This window comes from Bos indicus x Bos taurus, chromosome 17 (assembly GCF_003369695.1).
Source record: "Bos indicus x Bos taurus breed Angus x Brahman F1 hybrid chromosome 17, Bos_hybrid_MaternalHap_v2.0, whole genome shotgun sequence".
Taxonomy (NCBI): Eukaryota; Metazoa; Chordata; class Mammalia; order Artiodactyla; family Bovidae; genus Bos; species Bos indicus x Bos taurus.
Genome location: NC_040092.1, coordinates 40793517 through 40805400, shown reverse-complemented (window position 1 = coordinate 40805400; position 11884 = coordinate 40793517).

The following is an 11884-nucleotide window of genomic DNA, read 5'->3' as shown; positions in this document are numbered from 1 at the left end:
TAAAACTGAATTAAGTTAAAAAAGAAAGGAAGAAAGAAAAGAGAGAGAGAAAGAAAAACAGGAAGAGAGAGGGAGGGAGAGGGGAAGGGTGGAAAGAAGGAAGGAAAGAACAATGAAAAGGTTACAAAATCTCAGAAAATGAAAAGTCACTCATTTGGTAAGTAACCAGTAATGCTCCACGTGCAAATATAGTGAATAAAATACTAGGAAGTATGTTAGTACAATAGACGAAAGGATTTCATGATCAAATAGTATAATAAAGTGATATACTGATACCATGTAACATATGCTGAAGAGATTTATGCAAAAAACTTCTATATTCAGGTTGACAAGTGAACAGATATTCCCAGGACATGTTTTGCATTTTCAAGATTTGTAAATCATAGTTAAATTCAATAAAATAGTTCCTGGTATGAAAAACCAGTGAAATAAATAATGACCAAGATATATTAAAATGTGATTTTCATATCTGAAAATAAAGGTGTGTGTCAGAATCCATGATTAGATTCATGAGGGGTTTTCACTTCTCCTGCAAAAAAAAAAATCACTTTTATCACTTTTTTTTTTTTCATGGAGAGGTGCTAATATCAAAAATTCTTAGAAAGGAAGTTAAATATTTCTTAAGAATGTTGCAAAATTTTTTGAAAAAAGACACACAGATAAGTTTACTCGAGAGCATTTAGGAAGTGTGTGAAAACCTGGACCAAGTGTATATAAATCTTGTACAGCATGCAGAAATTTGGTGGCTTAGCCAGAGAAGAGTTTTCAGTAGGGTGTTTAAGTTAAAAGTTGAATTGCAGAAACCACCTTCAAGAAAGAGTAAGTCAGGTTTTAGTGAGTATTTTGAGGATGTGGCAGGTCTATAGAAACTAGGCTACTGTCAGACACTTTTCATCACCTGAGCCTTTAGAACAAGAAACCACAGTGCCCTGTAGAAAATGCTTTGCCTCCCAGTGACCATAGGCTTGGTTGTAAACCAACCTGACAGTTTTAAAAGGAAAATGAGTCTTTGGAAAAATCAGGCTGCCAAAGGAAATGTTGAAGTGTTTCCAAGCTGCTTGGTTTTGACAAAGAAGAATACCAGAATATCCTAAGTCTTATTGAAAATCACCTGAAGGAACCGCATAACGAAATTGAAGAGAATTCCCCCACCCCGACTGTTTTTCAACACAACTGAATGACTGGGAACACCGTTTATCTAAATCTTCTGTCCAGCGGAAGAGCTTTGACTTCAGCAAAGAGGAAGAACTTTGTGAGCTGCTGAGTGGCCGTTTACTCATGATAAGATTCCACGAGTCTCTGAAAAAAGTTTGGAAGCCTATCTTTCCATTAGTAGGAAACCAATAAACATTTTGCTGCAGTTTCCCACATCTTTATGAGTAAGTGAGTTTACTTTTTGTTTGTTTGGTAAGCATCCTGAGCAAGGACAAAAATCAGCAAAGTTGAAATCTGTATGTGTTCAGTCAAATGTGACCCCAGTTGAGTGTTTGTTCAGTTCAGTCGCTCAGTTGTGTCCAACTCTTTGCAACCCCATGGACTGCAGCATCCCAGGCTTCCCTGTCCATCACCAACTCCCAAAGCTTGCTCAAACTCATTGAGTCGGTAATACCATCCAATCATCTCATCCTCTATCATCCCTTTCTCCTCCTGCTTTCAATCTTTCCCAGCATCAGGGTCTTTTCCAATTAGTCAGTTCTTCGAATCAGGTGGCCAAAGTATTGGAGCTTCAGCTTCAGCATCAGTCCTTCCATGAATATTCAGGACTGATTTCCTTTAGGATTGACTGTTTGGATTTCCTTGCACTCCAAGGGACTCTCAAGAGTCTTCGCCAACACCACATTTCAAAATCATCGGTTCTTAGGTGCTCAACTTTCTTTATAGTCCAACTCACATTCATACATGACTACCGGAAAAGCCATAGCTTTGATTAGATGGACCTTTGTTGGCCAAGTCTCTGCTTTTTAATATGCTGTCTAGGTTGGTCATAGCTTTTCTTCCAAGGAGCAAGTCTTTTAACTTCATGGCTGCAGTCACCATCTGCAGTAATGTTGGAGCCCAAGAAAATAAAGTCTGTCACTGTTTCCATTGTTTCCCCATCTATTTGCCATGAAGTGATGGGACCAAACGCCATGGTCTTAGTTTTCTGAATGTTGTATTTTAAGCCAACCTTTTTACTGTTTGTAGAGGAAATGAAAACTCAGAACTCATATTAAGAGGTATATTTCATTTTTATTTTTAGTTTCAAAATCATAACTTTAAAACTAGGAAAGCCTATAAGTATATATATTACATATGTTTACATATAATTACTATATGTACAGTAATTTTTGGAGAAGGCAATAGCACCCCACTCCAGTACTTTGCCTGGAAAATCCCATGAACAGAGGAGCCTAGTAGGCTGCAGTCCGTGGGGTTGCGAAGAGTCGGACACAACTGAGTGACTTCACTTTCACTTTTCACTTTCATGCATTGGAGAAGGAAATGGCAACCCACTCCAGTGTTCTTGCCTGGAGAATCCCAGGGATGGGAGCCTGGTGGGCTGCCGTCTATGGGGTCACACAGAGTTGGACACGAGTGAAGTGACTTAGCAGTAGCAGCATAGTAATTTTTATTGCTAAATATCTAGTTGAACTTAAAAATATGATTTAGAATGAAAATATTGTTTTGAATGCCTTGTGTAAAATTTGTCATAGGCCATATTTTAATTCAAATTTTTTTATTTTAGTAATTTTGTTATTCAACATGATCAAAAATACGTTGTAAATAAAATTAATAAAATCTACTTACAATTTTTGCTTAAATTTGCTCTACTGAATCTCTTAAATTCTTTTCTGACTTAACATGCCATTTAACCAAAATATATAGGTTGCCTATGTGTTTATAAAATTTATGAAAATAAAAGAAAACAGCTTGAGTTCTGTGTCTGTGCATAAGTTTTTTTTTTTTTTTTTTTTTACTTAAAGATTGGCTAAAAACCCTTTTTTTAATGTAAAAAATACCCTAGCATATACCATATAATATATACCATATACCATAATTATCTTTTATAGTAAAAGCTTATGGTATGACAATTAGACCTATTTGAATAAGAAAATTAAATATAATAGGAAATTTATTTTAAAAGAATTAAGGAAGAAACTCAAAGTTTTCTTTAATCTAGATTTTTGACTTTCATTAGAGTTGATGCATGTGGTGGGAATAGAAAATTATACAAATAGAGTAGACCAGTTAATTGGAAAATAAACATATCCACACATAAAAATATTGTTTTCACAATACATATTGTGAAATGTATTGTATTTCACAATACATTATTGAAGTATAGTTGATTTACAATGTTGTGTTGATTTCTATTATACAGCAAAGTGATTCAGTTCTACATATAAATACATTCTTTTCTATATTTTTTACCATTATAGTTTATCACAGGATACTGAATATAGTTCTCAGTTCTATACAGTAGGACCTTGTTGTTTATCCATTCTCAATGTAATAGTTTGCAGCTACTAACCCCAACTCCCAATCCATGCCCCTCCCCCAACCCCCTAATCCCCCACCTCCTGCAATGACAGGTTTTTCTATGTCTGTGCATTTGTTTCTGTTTCATAGATAAGTTCATTTGTCATGTTTTAGATTCCACATATATGTGTAACATCATAAGATATTTTTCTTTCTCTTTCCGACTTACTTCACTTAGTGTAATAATCTCCAGGTCCATCCATGTTGTTGAATATGGCATTATTTCATTCTTTCTTGTAGCTGAGTAGTATTTCATTGTATAAATGTACCACATCTTTATCCATTCATCTGTTGATGGAAATTTAGGTTGTTTCCACATCTTGACTGGAAAAGGCAATGGCACCCCACTCCAGTACTCTTGCCTGGAAAATCCCATGGATGGAGGAGCCTGGTGGGCTGCAGTCCATGGGGTCGCTAAGAGTCGGACATGACTGAGCGACTTTACTTTCACTTTTCACTTTCATGCGTTGGAGAAGGAAATGGCAACCCACTCCAGTGTTCTTGCCTGGAGAATCCCAGGGACAGGGGAGCCTAGTGGGCTGCCATCTATGGGGTCGCACAGAGTTGGACACGACTGAAGCGACTTAGCAGCTGCAGCAGTAGCGGCACATCGTGACTGTTGTAAGATAGTGCAGCAATGAACAGTGGGGTACATGTATCTTTTCAAATTAGAGTTTTCTTCAGATATATGCTCAGGATTGGGGTTGTGGGATCATATAGCAATTCTATTTCAGTTTTCTGAGGAACCTGCATACTTTTTCAATAGTGGCTGCACCAATTTATATTACTGGATTGTAATTTCTATAAGTTACAGATTATACAAATGTTTAAGTTATTATGGTGTTTCCCAGGTGGCACAGTGGTAAAGAATCGAAATGGTAACCCACTTCAGTATTCTTGCATGGAAAATCCCATGGACAGAGGAGCCTGGAGGGCTATAATCCATGGGATCGAAAAGAGTCAGACACAACTGACTGAGCACACACACACATTAGTTATTATAATTTTACGTAGGGGTTCAAAATATTTGAACCATTCCTCCAAGGTAAAATTATTAATGAAGGATAATATATAATATTTATATTTATCAAGTTTTAGTAATCTACGATTTTTTTAAGTTGAAAATGTTAATAATTGAAAGGACAAAATTGTGAATACATGATCAATGTAGATAAATATATTTTTGAGGGTTATTTTTAAATGTTCCACAATATGCACCATATTGCTGTATAAGAAATGGATTTTAAATAATCTTACATGGAGGACTTGTTAACATTTCATTAGTCTATATTTTTTATTGAGAAGTAGATAGATATTCTGGTGTCAAAATAATAATAAAAAAGGTTCCAGAAACTCTTGTATTAAAAATACATAAATACATACATACATATATACATGCATACATATAAATAAATAGTACTCCATAGTGTAAAAATACTCCCCAAATAAATAAAAGCACATATGTTATTTTTGATCCATGAAATTAGAGGAAGAAATGCCAGAAGACAAATATTGCTTGTGATTTCACAAGGTTTAAAAATAAAAATAAAAACAAAATGTCCAGACAGGAAATGGAGTGGGTTGTCTGAAATGACATAGCTGTCTGCAAAGAAGTTACAAGTTTTTCATTATCACACTCTCTACAACAGCCAAAATATGCATCTCAACATGAAAATCACACCATCATCTAAATACAGATGAAAAGCAATTTCTCACTCCAAAGCTGTGCCTTTGAAACGATACCTATAAAACTATTTGAATTCTGGAAATAGAGAATGTGTGTTTATTGTTGACTCAGGCTTTGCTATATTTTGCCAAGGTTTTGAGGAAAATAGTACATGAAAGGTACTCCTCCTGTATAAATTAATATCAATTCTATTAAACTATGTATTGAGGACTTTCATATTATGTAATTTAGAAGTTATTTTAGAACCTATTTAATGTCCTTTCCTGGTAATTAATTCCTTGGAAGTACTATATCCAGAGTCTTTTCCTCAATGAAGAAAAGTTTTACGTGCATACCCTCTACCTTTTCAATCTCATGGCTTCAGCTTTGTGACAATAAAAATCACATATTACTACTCCTGCAGGATTATAGTATGGAAAAGAGATAAACTTTTGTCAGTCACACAGTTAATGACATCTCCTTTCTGAAACTGAAATCACATACTTCCTCCAATTGCATTTACTTATCTAGCCGATACAAGTGTTTATCAGCCACTAAAGTTTGCCTTAGAATGTGCTGGTTATGTGGACAGACAGAATTAAAGGCTAATAGATGTTAAAGAGTGAGGCATTTGAAGAGAAAGGATAAAGACCAAGTGAGAGGGGAAAAAGGTGAGGAATATTTGCCTTTGTACAGCAAACTTCAACAAGACTCTTTCCCTCTAGGATTACCAGCAACTAATTTTAGATAGTTTATTACCAGCATCCTGGTAACACATGGTAATGCTGAAACTTCAAGAAATAATCTTTAAAATACTGAATGCATCTTGAATTAGCAAGTAAAACAAATGCTATGAGTGTGTAGCTCATGACCATGTAATTTGGATAATACTGAATTCAAGTCTTGATGACATGTCCACATACCATCAAAATCTTTTAGGATTAACCTGAATACTACTAGCTTTAGTCTCATTTTATGCACATAGAACTATGAAGATGACCATACCTCATAAATGCAATTCATCCACTCTTTTAATGCCCTAATTAGAATAATAAATAAATAATAAAGGAGAAGGCAATGGTACCCCACTCCAGTACCCTTGCCTGGAAAATCCCATGGACGGAGGAGCCTGGTAGGCTGCAGTCCATGAGGTTGCTAAGAGTCAGGCACGACTGAGCAACTTCCCTTTCACTTTTCACTTTCATGCATTGGAGAAGGAAATGGCAACCCACTCCAGTATTCTTGCCTGGAGAATCCCAGGGACAGAGGAGCCTAGTGGGCTGTTGTCTATGCGGTCACACAGAGTTGGACACAACTGAAGCGACTTAGCAGCAGCAGAATAATAAAATAACCCAAACTCAGTAAATTTACATTGGGAAATCAGAGAAAATATTAAAAACACTCCAGCAATCTTTTTTCAAAAAAACATTTTATTGAGATATAATTTAAGTACCATAATATTCACCTACCCACTTAGTGGAACATTTCAATTGCTTTTAATATATTTACAGTTATACAACCATGCTGCTATTGCTAAGTCACTTCAGTCACGTCCGACTCTGTGCGACCGCATAGACGGCAGCCTACCAGGCTCCCCCGTCCCTGGGATTCTCCAGGCAAGAACACTGGAGTGGATTGCCATTTCCTTCTCCAATGTAGCAAAGTGAAAAGTGAAAGTGAAGACGGTCAGTCGTGCCCGACTCTTCATGACCCCAGGGACTGCAGCCTACCAAGCTCCTCTGTCCATGGGATTTTCCAGGCAAGAGTACTGGAGTGGGGTGCCATTGCCCTCTCCGTATACAACCATAATCGTTATCTAATATTAGAACAGTTTCTTTACTTCACAAAGAAATCTCATACCCATTAGCTGTCACCCCCCTTTCCCTCCCCGCCCAAACCCCAGCCAGTATTAATCTACTTTCTGTCTGTAGTTTCATCTATTCTGGATGCTTCTAACAATGAAATAAATAATAGGCACTTTTCTGTCACTTGCTTCTTTCACTTACCATAAACATTTTGAGATTTATCCATGATATAGAATGTGTGTGCATTACATTCCTTATTACCACGGAATAATTTTCTATACAGTTTCTTAATTTCTATACAGTTTTCTATACAGTTTCTTATTTCTCCTTTGGGGCTGCCTTACATAGAGTGGAATAGCAATGTATCTTGAAGAATAAACACTGGTAAACTTGATAAGCTTGTCACTGTGTTGCTGACTCTGGGCAGACCCCTGTTTCCCCTGAGGAAACTGTTGCTGCTACTGCTGCTGCTAAGTCACTTCAGTCCTGTCCAACTCTGTGCGACCCCATAGTCGGCAGCCCAACAGGCTCCCCCGTCCCTGGGATTCTCCAGGCAAGAACACTGGAGTGGGTTGCCATTTCCTTCTCCAATCATGAAAGTGAAAAGTGAAAGTGAAGTCGCTCAGTCGTGTCCAACTCTTAGCGACCCTATAGACTGCAGCCCACCAGGCTCCTCCATCCATGGGATTCTCCAGGTGGGAGTACTGGAGTGGGTTGCCATTGCCTTCTCTGAGGAAACCGTTACAAAGATACAAATCAGGGTTATTTTTAAGATATAGTTTAACTTCCAGTTGATACAATCCATCCAGTTTCTCATTTTCTAAAGTAAAGGGGCATTATGTCACTCTTCAAAGACTTTATTTTGACCAAGTATTTTGTTATATACTAGTCTTTGTTGCTGCTGCTGCTAAGTTGCTTCAGTCGTGTCTGACTCTGTGCGGACCCATAGACGACAGCCCACCAGGCTCCCCCATCCCTGGGATTCTCCAGGCAAGAACACTGGAATGGGTTGCCATTTCCTTCTCCAATGCATGAAAATGAAAAGTGAAAGTGAAGTCACTCAGTCATGTCGGACTCTTAGCGACCCCATGGACTGTAGCCTACCAGGCCCCTCCGGAGTATTTTTTAGGGGTGGGATCTAATATTTTACTGAAACCTAGATTTCATTAATATAGTGTCAAGGTAAAATTTTCAAAAAGTTAAAAACAGTAATATCACACAAATATAATTCTTGCATATGTTAAAATTCAAAATTTTACTTAACTCATGAGTTAGGGGATAACAAAACAGTAAACATAGTTCCAAAGGACACTTTAGAAACAGATTTATGGATATTAAAAAAAGAATAAGATTCTTTCTGATACAAAACTGCTGCTGCTGCTGCTGCTAAGTCACTTCAGTCTCGTCCGACTCTGTGCGACCCCATAGATGGCAGCCCACCAGGGCTCCCTTGTCCCTGGGATTCCCCAGGCAAGAACACTGGAGTGGGTTGCCATTTCCTTCTCCAATGCATGAAAGTGAGAAGGGAAAGTGAAATCGCTCAGTCATGTCTGACTCTTAGCTACCCCATGGACTGCAGCCTACCAGGCTCTTCCATCCATGGGATTATCCAGGCAAGAGTACTGGAGTGGGGTGCCATTGCCTTCTCCAGATACAAAACTAGTTATGGGTAATAAAGTCATAACCTTAGGATTATCTTTTCTCCTCAACACAAATATTCAGGTTAACATATAAAAACTGTATGGTGTCTTGACTTTAATCAACATGTAAATAAAAAGTAAAGCACAAGTAAATTTTCCTTGGGAATAAACTACTTCATGAAAATGCCCTTATATGGCATTGAGGAAACATTCTGATGTTCTCCTCATCCCTTATCTTTTTTATGAATTTTGGGGTTTTTTGCTCAATAATATAATGCTGCAGCTAATGTAGATGCAATTAATATTAACAACTTTGTTACCATTAATTTTTTTTTTCATTTTTGTGTTGTACTTTCATTTGTTTTGCTTATCACTGAAACAGTAATACTATATTACCTTGAAGAAACACAAGGTTTATTTGCTGAGTTGCCATCACTTTTCTATTTTCTGACTTTGTCTGCTTCAGTGTTTTCCTTTAACATTCAGATTTAGTTGATATAAACACACTTTTCTTATTTTTATATAGTAACTAATCTTAGCATGAAAAGATTCCAGAAATCCATTATGAGTAAGTTGGATCATGGCATGGGTAAGTCTCAGTATATATGTTTTAACTGATCTCTCCATTTTCCAGATCTTGCTTTCTTTCTTGTTGCAGTAGCATTGGTTTATAATGTTATGTAAGTTTCATGTTACAATGCTGTATCACTGTATTTCTACTTCCCTCTACCCTTTAGCATGCTTACTACCAAAAATTTAGTTTCTGTCCATTACCATACAGGTAATTCCTGTTATGCATCTTACCCTCCTCCAGTCCCTTTGCCTCTGATAACTTGTTCAGTCACTCAGTCCTGTCTGATTGTTTGCACGCCATGGACTGCAACACGTCAGGCTCCTCTGTCCTTCACCATCTCCCAGAGCTTGCTCAAACTCATGTCCATCAAGTCAGTGATGCCATCCAACCATCTCATTCTCTGTTGTCCCTTTCTCCTTCTGCCATCAATCTTTCCCAGCATCAGGGTCTTTTCCAATGAGTCTGTTTTTCACATCAGGTGGCCAAAGTGTTGGAGCTTCAGCTTCAGCATCAAGTCCTTCCAATTAATATTCAGGACTGATTTCCTTTAGGATAGACTGGTCGGATCTCCTTGCTGTCCAAGGGACTCTCAAGAGTCTTCTCCAACACCACAGTTCAAAAGCATCAATTCTTCCATGCACTCAGGTTTCTTTATGGTCTAATTCTCACATTCATACATGACTACTGGAAAAAGCATAGCTTTAACTAGACAGACTTTTGTCAGCAGAGTAGTGTTTCTGCTTTTTAATATGCTGTCTAGGTTTGTCATTACTTTTCTTCCAAGGAGCAAGTGTTTTAATTTCATGGCTGCAATCACCATCTGCAGTGATTTTGGAGTCCGAGAAAATAAAGTCTGTCACTGTTTGCACCTACAAACTGCAGACCAATTATACCAAAGAAATTCTTACACTGTTAAGAAAGTTCTAGGACCCATAGCAGATTTTGCAACCTGTGGATCTGGCAAAGGAACTGAGAACCCTCAGGGAATTTGACTTTGGAGGCCAGTGGGATTTGATTACAGAACTTCCATAGGACTGGAGAGACAGACACTTGGAGGGCACACACAAAATCTTGTGTGCTCTAGGAGCCAGGAGAAAGAAGCAGTATCCCCACAAGAGACTGAGTTAGACTTGCTTATGAGTGTTCAGGAGTGTCAGGTGGAAGCATGGGTTGACAGTTTGGCCTCGGGCCAAAAAACAAGGAGGGAACACAGCCTCACCCATCAACAGAAAATTGGATTAAAGATTTACTGAGTATGGCTCCTCCCATAAGAACATAGTTTCCCCCATAGTTAGTGTCTCCCATCAGGAAGCTTCCATAAGCCTCTTATCCTTATTCATCAGAGGGAAAAACCTTAGCTTAGACAGCATATTAAAAAGCAGAGGCATTACTTTGCCAACAAAGGTCCGTCTAGTCAAGGCTATGGTTTTTCCAGTAGTCATGTAAGGATGTGAGAATTGGACTATAAATAAAGCTGAATGCCAAAGAATTGATGCTTTTGAACTGTGGTGTTGGAGAAGACTCTTGAGAGTCCCTTGGACAGCAAGGAGATCCAACCAGTCTATCCTAAAGGAAATCAGTCCTGAATATTCATTGGAAGGACTTGATGCTGAGGCTGAAATTCCAATACTTTGGCCACCTGATACGAAGAACTGACTCATCTTGAAAGACCCTGATGCTGGGAAAGATTGAAGGCAGGAGCAGAAGGGGACAACAGAGGATGAGATGGCTGGATGGCATCACTGACACAATGGACATGAGTTTGAGTAAACTCCGGGAGTTGGTGATGGACAGAGAGGCCTGGCATGCTGCAGTCCATGAGGTTGCAAAGAGTTGGACATGACTGAGTGACTGAGCTGAACTGAACTTGACTATATGGACCTTTTTCAGCAAAGTAATGTCTCTGCTTTTTAATATTCTGTCTAGGTTTGTCATAGCTTTTCTTCCAAGGAGCAAGCGCCTTTTAATTTCATGGCTACCATTCGCAGTTATTTTTGAGCCCAAGAAAATAAAGTCTGTCACAGCCTCCATTGTTTCCCCATCTAATCTTCCCCATCTGAAGTTTCCCCACTTCTCCATGAAGTGATGGGACTGGATGCCATGATCTTAGTTTTTGGAATATTGAGTTTTAAACCTGCTTTTTCTTCTCTCTTCTTTCACTTTCATCAAGAGGCTCTTTAGTTCCTCTTTGCTTTCTGCCTAAGGATGGTGTCATCTGCATATCTGAGGTTATTGATATTGTTCCTGGCAGTCTTGATTTCAGCTTGTGCTTAACTGATAACTACTACTCTGGTTTCTGTATCTATGTGTTTCTTTTTGTTTGCTTTAGGTTGTTCATTTATTTATTTTTATTATTTTTTATTCTACACATAAGCAGAATGATACAGTATTTGCCTTTGTCCGACATTTTCCACTTTGTACAATACCCTCAAGGTCACTCATGGCAAGATATCATTTTTTGTGTGTGACTGAGTAGTAATTTCATTGTGTGTGTGTGTGTGTGTGTGTGTGTTATCCATTCATCTGTTGATGGGCACTTAGGTTGCTTCCATATTTTTGGCTATTATAAATAATGTTGCTATGAATGTTGAGGTCCATGTATCTTTTCAAATTATTGTTTTTGTTTTCTTTGGATATATACCAGCAGTGGAATTGTTGGATCATACTGTCACCCTGCTTA